Source organism: Fukomys damarensis, unplaced genomic scaffold (genome assembly GCF_012274545.1).
Source record: "Fukomys damarensis isolate Sample0158 unplaced genomic scaffold, DMR_v1.0_HiC HiC_scaffold_28, whole genome shotgun sequence".
NCBI classification, from domain to species: Eukaryota; Metazoa; Chordata; class Mammalia; order Rodentia; family Bathyergidae; genus Fukomys; species Fukomys damarensis.
In genome coordinates, this window is record NW_022900940.1 from 34559419 (window position 1) to 34576795 (window position 17377).

Genomic DNA, 17377 nt, shown 5'->3' on the forward strand with positions numbered 1-17377 from the left:
TATTTCCTACAGACATATTTGTTTTATTCTTGGTTAAATTTATTTACCATGCTCTGCTATATGCTCTGGATTTTGGATCCAGTGATACCTCAGTTGTTGAATGATTCCAAGCTTGAATTTTCTACTACTCAAACAGCAAAGTTTGAAAAAACTCTGCTCAGTGTTCTTAACTTTGCTCAGTAGTCAAATTGGAAATCTGAGATTAAAAAACCTGAAGTGAGAACATCGTATTTCACTGCAGACACGAAGGGTAACACTTTGGTCCAAGCATACTGCTCTCACCCAGACAACCTACAGTGCTCATGATAGTGATTCAAACATTTGTCACTGTGCTTTCTTTTTTTCACTTTCTTTGCATAAAATATTGTAACCATGGCTCCAAAGATATTTAGTGATACCAGCAAAAAGGACAACTGTGGGAACCACAATAGAGTTAAAGAAAGAAATCATTGTGAAATTTGCTAAAGTCCTGAAAAACATGAATTTTTAAGTGTAATTTTGGGGGCTTGGAACCAATTATTTGATTTTTTATTATTTCTTATGGGAAAAATATGTTCAGTTCTTAAACTTTTCAGGGTTTTAACACAAATTTGGAATAAACTGAGTTCAACAACTGTAGTATCACTATATTAAGAAATGTGTCTATGTTAACATTACTTGCTTACCAGAAATTTTAAAAAAGTATTTGGTTTTAAATTGAAGTTTTTAAGATACTGTTTCTTTCACATCATAATTGTCAGTGGCCTAGACTAAAAATAAATGCACTTAATTTGGTTCCCATGCTTTGCCATCACACAAGCTCTGTGACCTTGGACAAACCAATTAACCTCCCCAAACCTCAACTTTTTTTTTTTCCTCATTGAGTTTATTGGTACATTTTAGGTATACCGTACAGTACAGTTACATTCATCATTGGGATCTTGTACCTTTAACATGACAGGTCTTGGTTTTCATTTTTTCCCCTTGTCCCTGCCCTCCCCTTACCCTTTTCTCCCCTCCCCGTTTACAAACACTTCATTTCCATTTTTTCACTTTCTCATATTTTTTTATTTTCCCTTATTAACTTTCCCCTACCCTTCCCACTTTCCCTACATCTTTAGCCCTTTTCTTCCTATTTCACATTGTCAATTATCTCATTAGGATCTTATGTACTATGATAGTTTTTCACACCAGAGAAACTATTTGGTATTTACACATGTGTGACTTATTTATTTCACTTAGGCATCTCGCTTGTGCTATGAAGTTGGGAATAGGAACTACCTCATAAATTTTTGTAAAACAATAAGCTCAAGAACTTTGAGAAGTGTATGATACTGAGGAAGTGCTCAGTAAGCATTAGCTCATAAGTACAACAAATTTTAGTTGCCAAATATCAGTCATTTTAAAGTACATAAGAAAATCAGCAAACCCATTATAGTTGGTCACATGTGCACTCTGTCCTGTGATGTAGCTTCATCCTAATCTCCAGAACCTGTGACTGTGAATTAACTGTAAAAAGATTCTTTACAAATTCACGTAAGGACGTTGAGATTATCCTGGATCATCTGGGTGGTCCCTAACTCCAATAATAAATGTCTTTATGAGATGTGGAGAGGAGACAAAGGAGGAAGAGGAGAAAGCCAAATAAGGATAGAGGCAGAGATTAGAATTATGTAGTCAGAGTCAAGGAACACTTGGAGTAGCTGGAAGTTATAAGTATCTTTTTTTAAAAAATTTAATTTATTGGTACATTCTAGGTAGACAGTACTGTTACATTCATTACTGGGATCTTATACCTTTACATGCCAGGTCTTGGTTCTCATATTTTCCCCTTGTCCCCACCCTCCCTTCACCCTTCCCTCCCCTCCCCCCCCTTCAAACACTTTAACTCCATTTTTTACATTTTCTCATATTTTTTTCCTTTTCCTTTATTCCCCCTTCCCTGTCCTTCTCACTGTCCCTACACCTTTGGTCCTTTTCTTCCTATTTGCTAAGTGTCCCATTAGGATCTTGAGTACTATTTTAGTTTTTCACACCAGAGATACTATTCGGTATTTGCATATGTGTGCCTTATTTCACTTAGGAGTATATCCTCAAAATGTACCCATGTACCTATGAATGAATCTACTTTCTCATTCTTTAAGTTATAAGAATCTTGAGAAACTACCCTTCTCTAGAGACTGGAGAGACACCACACCACCAGACTTTTAACTTCTGGCCTTCAGTACTATGAATGAATAAATTATTTTGCTTTAAGCCACCAAGTTTGTGTTAATTTGTTACAGAAGACACAGGAAACTAATACATTAAGGCATAATATTATGCCTTATGTACAATTATATATACTGTTAATTAACACATAATCTATCACAATATAAAATTGGATGATTTCTAAGCAGGTCTGACAAATAATAAAATATTTTGTTTATATTTAACAAAACTAGAAAGAAGTTCATCAGTGGATCTTAGTTTCCCAAGGGCCTCCTTGACTTTAAGGTCTCCTCTTCTCTGGTGCCGTGCCAGACCTAACACTGCCCATAGAAAGGATGTGGTCACATCAGAAACGCACCCTCTTCTCTACTCCCTGGTTCATGTTATCTCATTCTTCCTCAAAGAAAACAGATTGAAAGGAAGGATCTGCCTTGACTTCACAATAAAGAGGGGACTGAGTATAGTCTGTCAAACCCAGGGATGAGTCCACCAACCAAATTAAAGCAACAATCTGAGGAGAGGGTGGTCTCACAAAACACACATGAATTAAAAGAACAAATGGAGTGCTCTTTATTTGGAGGATTCAGAAAAATCAAAGAGTTAGAAGTCTATACATAGAAGGAAAAATAGGCAATTCTATTTTACTCTGTGGCAAGCAGTTTAAATAATAATGTCTTCAGAACCTTTACAAGCCTATAAAATGACATTGCCAAACAGAATTCAGGAATATCAACCTCTTATCCATTCAACTGTCCTTCAACTAAAACCAAAAGCATAAATATTTCTTTTCAGACATGCATGCTAAGGTAAAGTCTTCTTAGTGAAAATGGTCATCTGTTTTGTCACCCGCCCCACTGACTACAGTGAACAAGGGTTAGCCAATCCCATCAGATTCTCTCAGATCCCCTGATGGGTTCTGTCCCCAGCTTCTGCATTCTTCATTCCCAGGTTCTAGTCACAACTGTAACCATCACCTTCCAATACTACAGCCACTTTACCTCACTTGATGAAGACAGGGGTTCCTAGAGTTTACAGCAGCTGCCCTCCACCCTGACTCTCACCCATTTAACAGTCATTCGTTAGTTACTTGTTCTATTTCACAGATCATCCTTCAGCTTGGGTTTTAGTCATGCTGAATATCACATGACTACAAAATAATATTCCTAAATCTCCACATTTAGTCACTCCCAGAGTCTCTTGTGTGTTTTACATAGGTAGATAGATACATTTTTGTCACTGATGACTTCAAATATTTGTCCTCTAGGAATAAATTTCATTCCGGAAATAGAAAAAAATTCCAGTGAACAAGAAGATGGTCTAAACTAAGATTCCCTGTCTTTGTCCAAAAGGATGTAAGTAAAGAAAGTTAAATGGATAGGAAACATTCCAAAAGAAGCATTCAGAACATTCTGGACAATGACAGTAGCCCTAGTCTTTGGATATTTTTCTTGCTGAGTATTTACTACAAAATCTGGTTCCTTAAATCTCAGCCATACTAGTGAATGAGTTACGATGTTAACCTTCAGCCCAAATAAAAATGCTGTTCTGAGGAAAATGGATTTGATAAAATCTTTTCAAAAGTTCTTCATCTTCTGTCATATCAAAATAAAAATGAAGAAACAATGAAATGTTTTAGTCTTTGTTGCTTTTTGGTAATAAGAACCATGTAGTTGTAAATGAGGAAGGAAATTGCCAACAGTTACAAAATAGCAGAGGAGCGATATATAAGTGACATAACGAGAAGAACAGCAGAGAGAGAATAAAGTAGGCCCTTGAGGGAATGTAACAAAGGACCTTGTCAGGAGCTCTAAGCTCAAAATCTGAGGTTCTGTTCTGCAAAGTGTTCTAAGCCATTTAATCTCCCAGGCCCAACTTTTCCTACCTGTGTAGTGGGCAAAATCACACTCTCAGCATTTTGAGACTCAGTGGAGGCATGGTGCATAGAACGTTTTTGAAAACCATAAGTACCAGGGAATGTTAGCTTTTTAAACAAACATTAGCAATGTTTGAGGCTGTGTGTCTGTTCTGGCTCCCGCACCAACTGGATCACTTACCTGACAAAGCGAACTCCCTTCTGTCCCCTCCCCGTGTCCAGCCTCGGCATCTCAGCAGCATTCTCCTTGGAGAGGTCAGCTTCCGCCAGTGCTTCTTTGGACTTCTTAGATTCAGAAATGAGAGAGCAGGGGAAAGAAAAGAGAAGTAAGAAGAATGGCAAAAAAGGCTAATGGCAGCTTATGTAACAAAAAGGCGAGAAAAGGGACATGGAAAGAGGAGGGAAGCAGCGGTGTGTGTTGAAGATAACAGAATTTCTGACTGATTCAAAGAGAGAGGCTCTGGAGTAACTATAACATGTGACGGGGGATGAGTGAAAAGAGCTGCTGTGGACTGCTGTATTTAGATCCTATCACAGATTTCCAAAATAAAATACAGAATTCCTAATTACTTTTGTCTTTGAAATGTGATTCTTGAACAAGATGTGGCTTCCAGACTGAGCCAGATGGGCCCCTGGATTTATAAGTGTTATAAACCATGGCTGGTTGGACTGAAAAGTTTGAACTTGTCAAGGTACAAACATGAATTATTTTATTCTTCTAGTAACTACCACCAATTATGCTCTGCCGAACAATTCTCTACCAATTGGTGGAAGTCTTTAATGATACCTCGATCTGGTTTCATAGTCTTTAAATCACTTGCAGTTATGAAACAGTTGCGCTTGGGTTACTGAGGCAGTCCTTACTTCTGTTCAACTCAGAATTATCCCTCTGGATTAGGGCACTAGCACCATAGCTCTGATCATCTGCAGACAATATTATCTGCTCTCTTTTTCCTACACTTCCTTCTTCCCTGTGCTGCCGCTGCTTCCTTTTCCTCCTCCCTCTCCCTCTCCTGCCCCCTCTTCTTCCTCTTCCTCTTCTCCTTCTTCTGCTCCTTTCAGAGCTACTGTGGAAGTTGGCTATCTTATTTATTGGTTAAAAGTATTTTTCCCTTTGGAGAACAGCTTCCCACTGAGTGCCCAATCTATCTCTGGTGCCTATATTCAAGTGCCTCAGGGATGCAGTTAGGGGTCTCCATTAGCTCCACAAATGAATCCGTCCCTATACTCCCTACCATGCCCCACTGCCTTGATGTTGTCTTTAAAATATGCAACTGTATCTTCCACTAACTCCCAGAAGATATTTATTCTCCAATGCATGAGTCTCTTTGGGCCATACAAAAGAGATCCCCCTGCAAACAACAGCCTTAAAGCCTCTAAGCTCATCCGTTATCTGTATTTCCAATTTGAGAACCTATAAGCATGTTGATATCTCTTCAATATCACTGCCAGTATCATTATGCTACCTCTCTCCCATGTTTTATCCCACCCAGATAGCAGTGAGTGCCCAAGCCAGGAACAGATGCTATTTTCCCTCTGTCTCTCTTAGCTCCTGAAAAAAAAAAAAAAAAGGACTGGGTGAGTACCTGCCCACGGGGCAGATACGTGTCTTAGTCCTTAGTTCTTCTACGCTGCTGTAACAAAATACCACTGACTGGATGACTTTTAAATAATAGATCACTGAGGATCCAGCAGGAGTAGTGTTTGGGGGCTGCTTTCTTCTTCCAAGATGGTGCATTGTTGTTTACTCCCCAATAGACCAGAAGCAGTAGAAGCACACTGTACACTCCCCTAGCAGAAGATACAGAAGCAAGGAGGGTGACCCCTGAGCCCCTTTATAAAGCACTGATCCTTTCATGACAGCAGAGCCCTCCTGACGATCACTTCCCAAAAAAGCCTTGGCTCCTAATACCATCACAATGGATAGTAAGTTTCAGCATAAACTGTGGAGGGGACATAAACACTCAAGTCATAGCCACAAGCTCCAGCAAAGTATAAACACTGGTGTGGACCCTGAAGCAAGCCTGTCTGAGTTTCAACCTCAGTTTTATCATTTACCAGCTGGTCAGGCTGGTTATTGACTGTTATGGTTTAATTAGCGATGTTCAAGGTTAGGCTTTTAGAAAGTGGTTGGATCATGGGAGCATTGTACTCACCCATAGATCCATTCACAGATGAGTTCAGAGCAAAGTGTGCTGTTAGGAGGTGAGGCTGGTTAGAGAGGGAGTCAACTGGAGTCATGATTTGGAAAGCTACATCTCCCTCCCCGATGTCTCCCTTCCCTCTCTGCTTACTGACTGCCATGATGTGAGCAATGTTTCCTCCACCCAGAACCTTCCACCATGATTTTTTCTGCTGGAGCTAGCAGATCACTGACTGTGACCATGAGCCAAAATAAATTCTCCTCCTTTAAGTTTCAGATATCAAATATTTGTTCCAGTGACAAGGAAAGTGACTAAGACATTGCCTATGGCTTATCATCACTGTATCCATTCTCCCATCCCTTTACGATGTACAAAAAAATTGGCACTACATTTCAAGACCACATTACAAAGTAGCCTTCCAATTTCTTCTACCTATAATTACAAGAAAAGAGTAGAGAGAAGAGACTTAGCGCTCTTGTTTCCATCTCCAGCACCAGCAGCAAAGGAAATCTATGGTTCCAATTTCCAATTCTTTTGGCTTTCATGGCATCAGCCTGGCCACACACTTCATCAGTACTAGTAGCAGTCATGAAGGTGACCTACCTTGCCCCTCATAATTTGTATACCAACTGGCCTTGCCTTTTTGGCTGCCAGGGTGCCAACCAAGACTTCCCACCTGCATGGTCAGCTATGTCTTTCTAAAGCTCAGAGCACCAACCAGCCATGCCACCGCTGGAGATCTGGGCACCTCAAAACTCCCTTTTAAGAATTAACTGCTTGGCCTGCATATCCTCCTCCTCCAGCCTCCTAGGTTTTGGTAATATTCCTCTTCCCTTTCCAGTAATTCCTGAGTCTTACCCTCAGAGATTCTTAATTGGTTGGTCTTGGATGTGGTTTGGGCATCAGAAATTTTTAACACGCTATTATGCGGCCAAGATGAAAACCATTGCAATAAGGCATTTGACAAATGATGAGAAAAGTTTTTATGCAGATGCATCCACATCATATCACAGTGGCTCTCTAAGACCATCAGCACATTTGCAAAATTGTTGATCACAGGTAAGGTGGAAGGAAGCAAGAATGGCTGTGTAATTAATCCTTGAAATCAGAAGTTAGCTATTGAAATCCCACATGCACAGCATGAAGTTCAATATTACCCAGGACACAAAGAAGTAAAAGACACAGTCCCTGATCATCAGCTCATTTTAGTTTAGCTAGAGGAATCAAGATTAATATTCACAAAAAGTTAAATAACTGTGTAGAGACAATAAGGAGATAACTGGCATGAAAACACGAACTACAGCAAGATTTCTGGTTTAGTTAAAAACTGTCGTCTGGTTTTTCATGCCTCTTCCTACGGGTCTCAGATTAGATGGCAGATGCTCCACATCAGGGTCACCAAGGTCATTTTTGAAGCCTACTCCACTGTGTCTGAGTCAGTGGGGCCCAGCAATTGGCTCTTCCACACAATCTCCAGGGGATTCTGAGAGAAGGAGTTTTCAGAGATAAACAGAAAAATGGCTTTTACTCCATTACATTTATCATTAGGACACAGTGCCCTGTATCTTGGATCCAGGAGTTTGGTCCCCTCATCTTCACCCCCTCTCCTTACTTCAGCTCCTGGGATCTCTGTCAGAGACTACCTTACTGGCTTTGACACTAAACTGCTCATCTGAGACTTGACCAAAAACTCTAATCCCTGCCCTTGAGTAATCAGTGCTAACCTTGTATTCTACCCAGCCTCGGTCAGGCCTCTTCCTGCTGACACCCGGCCTTGCCTCTATGCACCTAGTCTTGCCTCCAAAGCTCACAGCACATCTTCCTCATGATATATGAGCTAACATCATCAGAGCTGACCTTTCGGAGAGCAGTGGGCCTCAGTCTGTCTTACAGTTTGGAACAGAGAAGCAAATCGGCCATCACAGTGACAAGAACCCATAACCTTGGGTTTCTCAATTGAGAGCTCAGCACTAACTGGCTAAGGGCAAGAAAGTACATTCAATAACAGAAATGACTATGTTATGCCTCCTTCCAGTTTGAGAGGAAAGTAGAGTTAACAAGATTCATGCAATTCTAAATAAGAACATAACATACACAGGTGTGCTTCACAAAACCTCTCAGGAGTCTTACCTCTATGTTTAACTTTATAATGGAAATTGTGCTGCTATTTTCATCCCTGCTTTGTGGTTGAAGAAATGGAGGCCCTAAAAGTAGGTCTGGAAGACTCAAGACCCTTCCAGAGGACTCTGTTCATCAACTAGCATTCATCTGGATCCATATAGCCTATAGCACAAAAACTAAAAGCACAGGCCAGGAATTTTACACCCATATACTTACTTCTTCTCCACACCCCTGACTCACTCCTCTCCAGACAGACTGACTTTCCTGAAGTTCCTTTGACAGGCCAGGTACCTCCACAGGGCTGTTACCCCTACTGGTCTCTGCACTTGAAATGATGTGCATCCATCTGTTTTCACGACTTAACTTCCTTCCTCTCCTTCTCCCTCCATCCCTTCCCTTTTCACTTCCCTCCTTCCTTTCTTCATGACTTTAGTCAAATAGCTCATTCTCTGAAAAACATTCCCTGACCAATCTACCTAAAAACCCAAATCCCCACCATCAATCCCAATTACTTCTTGGCTATTTTTTCTCCAAAGTACACATCACCATTTGGTACAATTATTTATGCTTTTTTAATGTATGCCCCCCCACAGTGACATATAAACTTCACAAGCAGAGATTCTGAGCTATCCTGTTAATTGTACAGTCAATCATCATGCTCTATACCTCCAGCCAATTGACGTGTGCTGTATGAATCAGTTATGTCATCCAGGCCTCAGCATCCTGGCAAGGTATTTTTTGTTCCATGTTAGGGAGAAAGAAACTAAGACAAAGAGATTATGTAACTAACCCTACATCCAGGGAGGCCAGATTTAGCAAATAAATACAGGGTGCTCATTTAAATTTGAATATCAATAAACATCAAGGCAGGGATATGGGGAAAAAATGAAAACCAAGACCTGTCATGTAAAGGTACAAGATCCCAATGATGACTGTAACTGTACTGTATACTTAAAAAGTACCAATAAACTCAGTGAAAAGAGAAAAGAAAAGAAACATCAAACATGCGTAGTATAAGTATATGCGATGGATTATTTAGGATATTACTTATGCTAAGAAATTCTTTTCTGCTTATCTGAAATTCAAATTTAAACTGGGCAGTGTTAATTTTATCAGCCAAGAGTATTTAAATCACACTACAAGCATGAGACAGAACTGAGACTTTAACTGGGGTTTCCCATGACCACAAAACCCTGCCACTGTCTCTCATGCTGAAAAGAAGAGGTCACCGAAGACAGTTCTGTCCATCCTCACAAAGGGAACCAGTGAAGAAATCAGCTGGTCAAGCCTTGCCAAAAGTTTTGGTTGCACTCTTGAATACAGTAGTACCAACTCATCAGGGGAAAAAGCCCTTTTCTTCCTCCTAGCTGTCAGTCTTATGGCTTTCATAAGCATCAAATTAATTTAAAAGTCTAGAGTCTCTCAATGGATTTACAGTCCTCTAACTTGGTTGCCAGTTACTTATTCTATATTAATAATGCTATTCCATGACTGGCCATTGGATATAGAGGAGTTGATCTCATAAAATTTTAAAGTAAACCTGTTTCACTCCCAGAAGGCCTCTGTGTGACAGAACATATTACAGAAGATTGACAAGAAAATATTTGGGTAGCCGGACATTCTCTGCAGCAGCATAATAAGATATTTAAATGATTTATTTGGAGTGAAGTGATACTTCAAGAAAGGAGTGGCTGGTGTGAAGAAACTTCTTCCATGAGTAAGATATCCTTCAACCAATCCTCTAGGGAAACTAGCCAAATCTAATGGTGTTTAGTTTCACCATCCCTCACTGAGATTTTCATTATAGAATATTTTCCTCAGCATTACCAGATAGCATGATTTCCTAAGGATAGGGCTTATTGTAAACATGAAGGAATGGAATCTTAGAAAGAGCAGAGTTTAAATTTTATGGGTTTTTTTAGGAACTTTCAGATCCCAGAGAGTTTCTGGGTCTTTCCTACATAGAGTTGTTTTAGCTGGTGAGTTTAATAAATTGCATACCTCCATACAGACCCAACTGAGCTAGAATTAATGCACAGAGGACCTTGGGAAGTCACTCTGCAAGAAAAGCAGAGGGTGGGGGCCTGTAAGGCACCTCCTGTTGCATTAATTACATCTTGCTCTTTTTATGAGCCCAAAAATTAGTTTCACAGATGCTAGCTTACTATGAAGACATTTGAGTTATTCCTGAAGGTAAATCAAAAGTTTAGAACTTCTTGTGAACTCTATTTTAATTCTTAGAACATTTCCATGGCATATAGAAGATACAGTAGATCTATTGTTTTCCTGTTTCTCACTGAGTATACATGCACCCACACACATGATTACCATAGAAGCCAGACTAGCTCATCCCAGCCCTAATCCCACTGGTCAGAGAGAGTACTCAGGGATGTGCACGTGACAGGGATGGACCAGCCATAGCCTTTCTCTGGGATAATTCTAACTACAGCTAGCAAGGGAAGCCTTTTGCCCTTTAAGTCTCAGAGCTAAAATGATTCTAATGTGTGGCTAATGATCATCATAAGTTTTTTATGATGTGAAACAGCTGGTGTCTGCCACAGGAAAGATTGAAACAGAGAGACAGGCAGAGAGAGAGAGAGAGAGACAGAGAGACAGAGAGAGAGACAGAGAGAGAGAGAGAGAGACAGAGAGAGACAGAGACAGAGAGAGAGGCAGAAACAGAGAGATACAGAGACAAAGCAGAGACACAGAAACAGACAGACCTGAGCCATGTCCCCTTATCTAGTCCAGGTTCCAAAACTCTTGAGTTCTTCCTCAAACTCTTGCTTCAGACTCTGAGCCCACCACAAACTTCCAATATTTTTTTTCTTTAACTTATTTTGAGCTGACTCTCTCTTACTTAAAACCACAAGAATCAGACTTATACACAGGGAGAAAATACATATTCCCATTTTTTAGATAGAAAACTTAAGGTGCTGAAAGGTTGTGTGGTTTGCCTTAACTGGATATAGCATTAGACTCTGACACTGTTGTTCTCAATCTGTAAACTAATATTTAGAACACACCTCTCCTATAGCAGTGACTTTCAGAATTTTCTACAATTCGCTGGAAGAAATGCATTTCACACCGCAACCTGACGTATGTGTGTGGATGAAACAAAATTTCACATATTTCACATAATACTTGCCCTTATTAAGTGTGATGCACTTTTATTCTCTATTCTATTTCATTCTTTCAAATGCTGTTTGTGGCCCACTAAATTGATTTCACCTTCCACTAAACTGATTTCACAACTCACTAGTGGGTTCAAAATTGTAAATGTTTTAAAAAATGTACCATAACCCTTTTCACAATATATTGCTAATTGAATAATCCTTCTCCCCACTACAAATTTCCCTCAGGTGAAACTCTAGAATATGTAGATTTACTTCTATATTCATTTTGGCTGGAGCATATGTAAATTCCAAGTCATCCCTGCTAGGAATGATTAGAAAAAGAGAAAATACAGAGGCAAAAGGAGAAAGAAAGTAGCAGTGCCTAGGAGCCCATTTTGCAATCAAACCATCAAAGTGATGAACAGAATGAGCTTCTGGAACCTCAGCCTGGCCTTAAATCACCTCTTCTGTGTATCCACTGTCGCTCAGGTACCCACATTTAACTTGGAGATGCTGTTAAAACCTACATATGAAGTTAAACCACTCAGGTATTAACGTGTAAAAGGCACCACAAATTTAACATGTCCAAATCCATGTTTAGGAGTTTTCTTTTTCTTTTTCCTCTAATTTTCTGAACTCACCATCACACCATCATTGACCAGGATATTCAGGCTAACACACACACACACACACACACACACACACACACACACACACACACAAACACTCACACTATGCAAACCAAGTTCTGACTTCAAAACGTACCCTAGTCCCACTTGGCACTTCCACAGAGAACACTCAAGTTGGGCCATCACCACATTTCACTAACTGCTATCATCACCTCCTCTACTTGGCCCAATCCACTTATACCCCTACAGTCTTGTCTCTGAAAACTGCCAGAATAAAGTATCAAAAACCTCAATCAGATCATGTCACTCTCCACTTGAATGTCTCCAATGTCTTCCCCTTCACATTTAGAACAAAATCCAATTACCTTACCATGGTTCCCCCTTCTAGGTCTCCAAACTCATCTTCCTCAGTTCTCATCATGCCCTAGCTGTATGGATGTTTATGGTTTCAGGTCTCACATGGATCTTGTTTCTCTGAGCTAATAACAAAGTGCTCTGAATCATGCCTCATATAATAGGCACTCAATAAATATTTACTACTATTTTTCTGCAGCTGTTGCTAATACCCAGTGGAAATGAATGTCCTTTTGGACATATGAGTGCTTGTTAAATTAGTTAAATAATCATGTTGAGAGGACAGAAAACAGCTCAAACATAAGAAATAGAGTACCTCAATAATTGTGTCCTGCTATATCTTTACAGTTCTGACATGGAGTTGTTTGGGGAAGGGAGATCGGGAGAAAAGTCAGACACATTTTCAGCCATAGCAAACTGAATGAATGAAGCTTTAGCCACATCAAGCACCTCCAATGGAATATCAGACACTGGATGATACAGCCTTTTGGTGCACTTGCCACAGAACAAACAACTTTCTACCTCAGTCATTAAAAGAGCAGGGAGAGAGATTCTCAAAGTTTTCTATTAAGCAAGAATGGTGAGTTGAAATTAACTTTGCACTAATAATAATCTAAGGTGTATAAAATAGTGTCAAAGTATAATTTCTATAGTCAAAAGCATGACTATCCATACAAATATAAAAGGAATGTCTGTCAAATTTATTAACTCATTAATGAGTGAGGCAGTAAGAAAAATTGAGTTCAGAGAGCACTTGAAGAATGGGATATTTATGGGCATTTAATGAGAACTTTTAGAATTATATTGCTGGGTTAGATACAAAACTGCCATAGGGCAATAAAAACCATAACCTTTGGAATTATCTTTGCATTGGAAAGAAAGTATTTACATCTCTGCTGTGAGAGATCTCACAGCAAGTTAACTTGAAAACAAGTTAACTTGAAATATTGCAGAATTTGAGCCCTTAATAGTAAATAGCAAAGTCAAGCAAAGGTACATTGTTCAAAATAATTATCCTTAGGTGGAATTGTTAGACAATACATTTGTATGACACTGAGAGCACATACCATATTTTTAAGCTTCGGAGAATTTTTCTTAAAAATATTCCCTTTAAATGTAGATTATAACTCTTTAAATTTCATTAGTAATTTATAGATGCTTTCACAGATTATTTTAACCCTAATTCCCAACTCTGTATAGTTCACATAGAGTTGTATGTTTTTCAACCACAAACTCTATCATGAGAGAGAGGAAACATTGTTGGTGGTCGTGATTTGGTTGGGTTGGGTTATATCCTGTTGTTGTTTATATTTTTTTGTCCAGGAATGTCATCCCCATGACTGAAAAGGATTGCTGTGCTGATGTGCTTGTCTCCTTTCCGAGGTGGCAGGCTTCTCAAGGATAAGAAGTCAATTCCTAAAATTCATTATATACTTTCTTGGCTACAAATCTGTACTGTATAGAGATGCATGCTACATACTGGGAACATAATAATGACACCTAGTTAAGTTAATAAATGTAATTAAAGCAAAATTTATTACCCTTAATCATTAAAACATTTAGAAGCTCTGAGACAAAGATCTGGGTTCCAGACCATGATATGATTACACCACAAAGCCCTTCCTTCTGAGCTCCAGGACCTCAGAGGATACTGCTGTCTTAGGACAAGCAGAAGGGACACCCATGAGGAACAGGCTTTGGAGTAAGGGACAGACTGTATCCTAGAAGACTCTCCTTCTGCTTAAAACAACCGAAGTCTATGAAATCCCAACCACCAACTTAGGAAACGTGTTCTGGAAAGCTGATTCTCTTGGATTTGTGGTTTTGCTCTTCTATCATGAAAGGATTTGTCTGATAACTGCAAGGAACAGAAATGATGATAGAGTCTATGTGTTTATTATATTTTTTCAAATTTTTATTTAAGAAATTAAGGTGGTTTAAAGTAAAAGATGTCCAAAAGTGGTATTTTTTAATTAAAAGGTGTCATAAAGTAAGGAAGATAGGTACCTATACTAGAAATGTAGCCTTAGAATCCAATGATAGAAATTTTTACAATTTTCCTAAATTCTAAACTAATAAGAGAAAATACTATAAGTTTTCACTCTGACTGAGTTATATGAAGAATTTATTTTACAGACTCTCAGTGACACTAGATATCATAGCAAAAGCCTTCAACACAAGTGTTACTAAAGTTGAAGTTATGTTCTTTATATTTCTGTTTTTGTCTTTACTGCAACTAGAAGCTGAGGCTATACTGTTGTATAACACTGTATCCAACTATCAAGCATATGAGTGATCTAACAAATAGCTTACAGAATCTACATACATGAAGTTAGTAAATCTTTTTGTTTTTCTGCTTCAAGTATAAATTACTTGAGCCACACTTTGAGCAAAGCAGCCAATTCAAGATAGATATAAATGCCTATATGTCACTAATCCTTGCTTCTCTGTGCCCAATCTGGTACTAGCACGTAATATGTCCCCAACAACTACTTGACAGGCAACACTAGTGAGTGTTAGACAGGAATTCATCATGGAGAAGAGCCAGAGAGCCACGATACAGCAAAGACGGCCTGAAGAGAAGGATTCCTCTTCTCCTCTGAATAGGAGGGGTTTTTACCTCTTCTTTGACAATATTAGACTATCTAGCAAATCAGTGTGACTTCTTCTCTGGCTAAGATTTAACTTTAGTCTCTTTATCCATACCTACAGTAACACATGGCAGTTAACAGGTAAAGACTTATATGTAATTTATTCCCTAATTGGGCCTCAATTCTTATCAACCAGTCCTTTGATGTTGTTATGGTAAGTAGTCAAAGGTCTTGCTCTTTGACTGTCCCTTATAACCCAGTGGATGCTCCTAGAGTATTCTAGCATCTTCACTGGGTGAATGGGGGATTACAGCATTGGGGTCCTCATCCAGGCAACTCTGATTAACACTGAGATCCAGAGGATGCTGGTGAGCCAATTCATAAAATGATTGGCAGATGTTCAAAACAGAAATCCTAGCCATCTCCTGTGCTTTCCATAGTCAGTCCAACTTGTATATGGATGCAAGCCTGAACCTCTGAAATATCACTATGATCATGTTATCTCTTTGGTCAAAACCATTCCACAAGGAAAATTTTAAACAAAACAAGAGTCAGCAACTGTAGGGTAATGAGGAGGACATCTTCAGAGACCACCCGTGGTACTGCCTGTGCCCAGACTAAACACCCAGTAAACCTCTGGACTACAGATCAATCAGAAGCTTTTGGACTTCAATCAGTGGTTTTGAAAGGCACACTCTGCTGGCCAACTCTGGCCCTATCTTTTTCTCAAATGTTATGGAGAGCCAGAAAAGGTAGGGTTTTCCAGGGAGGGTATCAGCATGATGACCATACCAATAGGAAAAATGCTATTTGCAGAACAATTTACAGATTTATAATTACCTTTTGATTCTCACAGCAACTTGTCTCACAGATCTAGGACAGTAATCTTTAACAGTGCTTCCTAAACTGTCCCTGTATTTTCCTGTTTTTAATCTACTGCAGACCAGTACTTTTGTAAAACAGCATTGAAAATTGTTTTTATTTCATTTTTATATTAAAGATATGACATATAAGCCCACACTTGGGTTACTATGTCCAATAGACAAAAATATTCACTTTTTAAAAAAACTTTCTGAATATTTACTGTCGATTTCTAGACTTGTCATATCAGTAATGTCCAAGAACTAGCAATGGTCTGGGGACAATAGTTTAAATAGCACTGGCATAAACAATGTGCTGGAAAGCCCCTTAGCCAAATTCCATTCCTCTTTCTCTCACCATTCTGCTTGAGAACAAGGCTTGTACATACAGGAAACATACAGTGCCTGATGCTGTCTTAGACAGAGGAGAAGAACATATCAACAAATCACATATCCAGCTTGTATATCATGACTGTGTGCTTGTATGTGTGTAAATGGTCAAGCAAAGGTTCACCCCTTTGTGACACAGGTGATTTTGTCTCTGGGGATGTATTAACTGTTAATTCCAATTGCTGCGATATTGATCATCACAGAAAATATGAACTTACTGAAAAGCATCACAGGCTCAGATGCAGAGCAGGTCTCAAAACAAAAGCATTCCTCCGTTTCAAACACAACACTGACCCTCCAGTGCTCATACTTACTTGAGTCTGAGACACGACAGCCATGTATAGTTTCATGCCATGAACAGAAAAGATTTTATGTTCTCATCCATCCCAAATACTTCATTATGTTTTCCTTCAGCAAGCAGAAGAGTTTGAATGTGCTTCCTGATACAATGTGTTACTTCTAATCCATATTTGAATAATTCTGCTCTACTCACCAATGCTGTTTCTTCTTCTTCCTGGACTACCTTAAATACCTTCAGTACCTGGTCATTCATGCTTTCTGCTCTCCTTTGGTAACTTTGGAAGCTACATGTTGAAGAAAAAGCTGGAGGACCCAAAACCCCTGAATCAGAACTTGGAGGAGCCTCTCCCCAATTGTGAAACTCATTTTAGATTGGAGAGTTAAATCTGCTATGGAGTTAACCCAATGAGATATTAGAATTAGTCTATTATATCAGCTAATGTAACCTCAACTAATATGCCTTCATAATAAAGGATATACTTATTTTTCCCATGCAAGCTTGGCCAGTGAATTGGCTTCTTCATAAATCAGCTCTTCCCATGAAACATTTTATGGGTCTTTTCTGTATCTATTTACATATTCAAAAATTATGTATCAAACACCTACTATGAATGTCTCTAGTTTATCATTCTTTATGGCTATATAGTACTCCATTTTAGAAACACACACACACACACACACACACACCTTTTTTATCCAGTCACCAGTTGATAAGCATTTGGTGTGTTCCCAAGAGTTAGCTATTATACTATGCCACTACTCCATTTTAGAAACACACACACACACACACACACACACCTTTTTTATCC

General features: G+C 39.0%; 1 long non-coding RNA gene across 1 annotated transcript in view; it reads right to left on the bottom strand.

The window, feature by feature from the left end:
• The window catches only part of LOC117283603, a 551579-nt gene that overhangs the window by 346797 nt on the left and 187405 nt on the right, over positions 1–17377 (bottom strand). Inside the window, exon 2 of the long non-coding RNA XR_004514634.1 lies at positions 4245–4348. This is a non-coding gene — a long non-coding RNA (uncharacterized LOC117283603). The remainder of the gene's footprint in view (positions 1–4244; positions 4349–17377) is intronic.